Source organism: Apium graveolens, unplaced genomic scaffold (genome assembly GCF_009905375.1).
Source record: "Apium graveolens cultivar Ventura unplaced genomic scaffold, ASM990537v1 ctg9103, whole genome shotgun sequence".
Classification (NCBI taxonomy): Eukaryota; Viridiplantae; Streptophyta; class Magnoliopsida; order Apiales; family Apiaceae; genus Apium; species Apium graveolens.
This window is the reverse complement of record NW_027421738.1, coordinates 43,405-49,032: the sequence shown is the minus strand read 5'-3', so window position 1 is coordinate 49,032 and position 5,628 is coordinate 43,405. Positions and strand designations below refer to the sequence as shown.

The 5,628-nt window shown below is 34.1% G+C and overlaps 2 long non-coding RNA genes across 2 annotated transcripts; both read left to right on the top strand.

Moving 5' to 3' along the window:
• Positions 1 to 337: 337 nt before the first annotated feature.
• On the top strand, positions 338 to 3,030 carry LOC141705606 (uncharacterized). The gene is made up of 5 exons (XR_012568413.1): positions 338 to 423; positions 917 to 994; positions 1,442 to 1,502; positions 2,084 to 2,274; positions 2,351 to 3,030. It is a non-coding gene; the product is annotated as an uncharacterized LOC141705606 (long non-coding RNA).
• A 5-nt stretch (positions 3,031 to 3,035) lies between these two features.
• LOC141705604 (uncharacterized) lies at positions 3,036 to 5,330 on the top strand. Its single transcript, XR_012568412.1, has 3 exons — positions 3,036 to 3,108; positions 4,864 to 5,033; positions 5,186 to 5,330. It is a non-coding gene; the product is annotated as an uncharacterized LOC141705604 (long non-coding RNA).
• Positions 5,331 to 5,628: the final 298 nt, after the last annotated feature.

The following is a 5,628-nucleotide window of genomic DNA, read 5'->3' as shown; positions in this document are numbered from 1 at the left end:
GAGTTTCTTGGTTACATGAATGTTGGTGATTATTATCAATCCACATATATTAATATGAATTTGTTAACATAGCTGCATAATAGTTGAAAGTGACACTTGGAGCCTTTTCAGATGCGCCATTTAGGCACTTCCCCCTTTTCACTGTTATTTTGATCATTTGACACATAATAATAAAGGAGAAAGAATGTAGACTTTGCGATCTTATTTTTTAATTAGATTTCTTAATGCTATGAAAGCTTTTCCGTAGTGAAATTTACAGTATTTAGCTCTTCCTCTTTTGTTTCTGCTACCTGGACTGACCAAAATTCACGTGGTTTACAGTGAAGTGAGGATAAAAGTTTGGAAACATTGGATTATCTAGACAACCTGTCTGATCGAAAATGCTTCACTGAACAAGGAGATGCAATTATTTTTGAATCCGAGGTATACAGTCTTATGTGTGGATTCCCTAGTACTTAGTTTTTTACTTCAATAGTGCACAATAAATGAGCATAGTTGTCATCATCTCCCGTTTATTGACAATGTTATTCGAATTAAGGGATGTAAAAACTTAATTATGAACTAAGATTAGTGGAGAAAAATATGTGCAGTAAATCTCCTCATAAAACGTATAACGATTTCAGATATATAGAAACCTTTAAGGTAGATAATATATATGCAAGTGTCTCTTGGTCCAAACTAAACATCTTTTTTTACTTGCCAAATATGCAAAAACTTGTTTTGACTGATGTAAAGTCGCATTAACTATCATTTCTTTTTTACTTCGAGTTCTATTGTTGTGTGACAATTCTGAAGATAGATTGCTTATGGAGCAGCTTCATATGGAATGATATCATGTCAATTTTTCAAAAACTTGAATCTACTGCCTTGTAGATGTAGATGAAGGCTCTCAGTTGACAGCTTATATATTTTTCAGGTGGATCGGGCTTATCTTTCTACGGAAAATTGTATTGCAGTCATCGATCACGAAGAGAAGTTTGTGATAAAAAAAAGGGTTACCATATGTTAAGATTTTGGCCGTATTTTGTTGGAATGAAAATAATAAACTATATTTTTAAATCAATACAATATTATTGATGTCCTAATACAAGTAGAATGCATGTTATATATATGTTAAACGTAAAACAGATGCACAAGATTAGTCAGATAAGTAGCCTAATTAGTCATGACTTTCCTACAACACTTAAATATAGATGTATCTCTATTGCCTAGGATTTCCACAATTCATTTTGATTTGAAGTTGTAATTCGTTATCTAGAAGGTGTCAATTTCGGACTCTGTTCACTTATACAATCTTGATTATCCATGTGTGTGTATACATATGATTGTGGCACAGTTAGACAATTTGACTGAATTATTTTACCATCTTTATCTATGTTTTTTTAATTTATTATCGAACTTCTACTTCTACTTTTACTTCATAAATTTGAAATACTTGCAGAATCAATGAAGAAAGTGCTCCATGAATCCCCCCGGTTGAGTCGTTGACATCTAGTTTCCAGGTAATTTTTTCATTTTTTTAATTAATGCAAGATTTGTAATGTTTGTTGCAGTTGTTATTTTTTATATTTTATTTTTTTGCTATTATTTTAAATTTATTATAGAAATTCATGCTCTATTAAAATCAATAGAATTTTCGCAAAAAAAATCCACTAGAATTGAAATACTACCCAACATATTATTGTTGTCATTAGTGCAACCATATTGGAGGTTAAGAAACGTCATTTGGTGGAGGCAAAAGTAGTCAATTTTTACCTTTTAAGTATTCACATTTGGAGTTATAAATCTCATATGGAGACAGAATACCATATTTAGTCATTTGCTTCTCTGAGGTATCAATTGTTTTTTGGTTACATATTCCAAATTACTCCACTGGAGACCGGTCACAGCTCATTCTGAATGGTGTACATAGTTAGTGTCTGCTATATCTTTTACCGGCAATATCAAATCAAATATTTTATTATTCATGGAAGTGGTGTGCATTACTTTTACATGAGAAGGTAGTAATAAGTTCCTTTAGATATTATTGATCTTGTTATAAACTTATTCTTATAATTTTCTTAACAAGTGCCCTGGTTTTCAGCAATTGTTTGAGGAAGCTGTTGCAGGCCATCTAAATCCATAGCATCTGACCGTGATTGGCTCAGATGAAGCCTCAAAATATTATTACTGTGGATTCTTCTTTAATGTCCATCCAATTATTTAGAGCAGCTGCACCTGCAACCTACTAGATGCGGTAATGCCCAAATAGTACATGGGTGCAGAAAGCAAAAGGTACAGATAAATAGATAATTACTTTAGTCTCTTCATCTTTTTCAAAGACCCTATTTATATCTTTTTGCATATATAGGATAATAGGATGCCTCCGCTGGACCTTTGTTGCACTGTGGAGCAATCAGCTGTTGTTTCTTTGAAGTTCCAGCAGTCTCCAGTGCTTCTTTCGGCCTGAGCTGCTGCATAAGAATCTCGCTAAATGACGGGTTCTGAAATGCTTTGGCCATGCTAATGAACATCTGCTGTTGCTTCTGTTCAGTCCTTCTCAGCCTCTCTTTAACAGATAACAGATAATTATCTGCATTCTCCTGTTCCTTTTGGATATTCATAATTTCAGTCCTCAACCTGTCGGTATCACTCTCTAATTGTTCGAGTTCTGCCTCCTGTTTAAGGCGCTCTCCATCACGTGAATGCTGTGAACTCTTTTCATCCCTTAAGACATGCTGCTCAGGTTGCTGTAAATTGGTATAAGTAACACCGCCTCTCTTGTAGATGCTTCTCAAAAAAATTGAGTTTTGAATATGGTTCTCCCTGATCATGAGCTAACTCAGTCCGCATTTGTAGCATTTTCCGACCTTTCTTTTAATCAATTCGTCAAACAATCTCAACAAAATATATACAGCAACAAATATAATCCACCAGAATTGAAATACTACCCAACATATTACTGATGTCATCAGTGCAACCATATTGCCCTGGTTTTCTGCAATTGCTTGAGGAAGCTGTTGTAGGCCATCTAAATCCATAGCATCTGACCGTGATGACTCAGATGAAGCCTCAAAATATTATTACTGTGGATTCTTCTTTAATGTACATGGGTGCAGAAAGCAAAAGGTGCAGATAATTACTTTAGTCTCTTCATCTTTTTCAAATACCCTATTTATTATCTTTTTGCATATATAGTAGATAAATACTTGGTATTCCTTCCGTTCCTCTGCAGTAATTGTTCATATTCCCAATTGAATACCTCTTAGGCGATTGTTCAGATTCCTGATTGGCATATGATCTTTAGATATATAGTCTTACCTTTTCAAACTGTTGAAGGAATTAACTTTAGTGGATAAATGAGGTCACAAATATAATGCCTTGCTAGCTTGTAATCAGGGTCTTAATTTTAACCATCCAGTCTTCTGTTGTAGACAACAACGAAGATATTAAATGTGTACAGGCTCTTTTTAACAATGTTCACTACATAAATGTGCTTCTCTGATTGGTTTTTGTACCTTTTTCGTAACTTCCTGTACCAGATCTAGACGCTACTCTATTCCCTGATGATGGCCGTACAGTATTTTTAGAATAAACTTTCTTGTCGAATATGGACTGAGAGTATTTGTTTAATGTAAAATTAAACTAACAGCGCCATAATTTAAATAGGAATTTCCATCTTCTTGTTATACTTGGTATTTGAATAAACACCTTTTAATTCATAGAGTAATTGACAATGTTGGAATTTGAATTTGTAAAACGTAGATGTAAAACGTTTTAATTTACAACAGACAAAAGTTTTTATGGTGTGATTTGTTAAAATGATGATTTGAGTCCATAAAGTGCTTCTATTAATTTCAGCTTAATTGTAATTTGGAGTTCGATGTCTATTATTCAGGCCTTAAGCTTACTAGAGAGACTGAACGGAAGAATTTGTATGTGATTTTGATGTGCATACTTTTCCCACTAAAACTTCTCGAGTTGCATCTTGGATGAAGTAATTCTATTATATGCCAATCAAGTATTCCTTTGGCTAAATATTTATGCGACTTTTTTAAATGCTATAATTTGTCATTTTATGCTATAAAAATACTAAATCTATGCGACACTATTAAATTGGTGTCATCTTTGACATGTAGTTTTCAGTTTTTCTGATGTATTTGTGTGTGCTTGATTTCTTAGAACAGTAAAACAGTAGGAATAGAAATTTTAAGCTAGAATGCAGAGGAATCTGATAGGATTCAGTTAGAGAGAGAGAGACGCTGGTGGAATAATAACTTCTATTTTCTGATAATAGTTCAACATGAACGTAATTAAAATATTGATGATCTGTTTATACTAAACCTCTATTTACAGTAATAGATTACAACACCCTTGCTATACTACTCTAGCTTTTCTGTCCCTTAACCCCTCCTTCAAAATTATTCTTTAAAACAGGAATCCAGGCCTTCTGTTGCGCATCAGCAACATTATATTCTTGAACTTTTCTGTAAAGATTTGTATAATTGTACTTCATCAATTTGTTATCCATTTATGCTGCAACCAATTTCTCACTTTCTGCTCAGCCAAAAACTTAAGGGCCCAGTGGTCCGGCTTAATGAAAGAAGTGATTATCCATGAGATATGCTGTCCCAATTGCCTATGTATATGCATATGAAATGAACAGAAGTATATTGAACGTAATAAAAGGGTGCAAGGTCATCTTTCATTTTGCTATGTGTATAGTATTACTTGTATTGTCATATTGGTTGTAGTTGCACGGCCGCTTCAAACATCATCTGGGAAGATAAAGTAAAAATTCATTTGATGAAGTATTGGATCATGTATACAGCACCTAATTATAGCATGTGCTTGATTATAATGATTTTTTCTTTTTAACTACAGAGTGGTACAAGTACAAGCACGGTTTTTTGTGGGGAATGCTTCAACGTCGCAATGGAAGGAAATATAGTTGAAGACGTGAATATTGATGAAACGTGAATATGGTTGATGCGTGATTTCAAAGCAGTCATCAGATTATAATTCTGCTAGAATTCTTAGAGATTGACCTAAAGGTTATTTCTCTAGTTAACATTATAGATTGTAATGTTTTCTTTTTCAAACTTAGATAGTAATGTTTATTTGTTTCAGTTTAATTATTATAGCGTAAAATAATTTTTAACATGTGTGTCGGACAATCCCAAAACCCCTCCCCCGCCAAGAACAGAAAAATCTCTGGAGAATGGAGGATCAGAGTAGTACGTGGAGAAAGACTTGGAGGATAAAGGCACCTCCAAAGATCCTCAACTTCATGTGGAGAGCTCTATCCAATTGTTTGCCTACCATGGTTAATTTGCTGCAGAAAAATATGGATGTCACCCGTTTGTCAAGTCTGTCGTCGAGGGGAGGAAACAGTGGAGCATATCTTAGGCTCCTGTGACTTGGCAACTCAATGTTGGAAACAAATTATTCCTCAAGTGCCTCTTAGTGGTAACATGAGTTTTATCAGTGGTGGCAAAGAATTTTGGAGGTCTGTGACAATGAAAAAAAGAGCTCAAATCGCCGCAGTGTGTTGGTCGTTATGGAAAGCCAGAAATGAGCTAACCTGGAACAAGAATTTTACTCGTTTGAATGTCGTTATTGCACAAGCAAAGCAGTTTCTTCTACAAT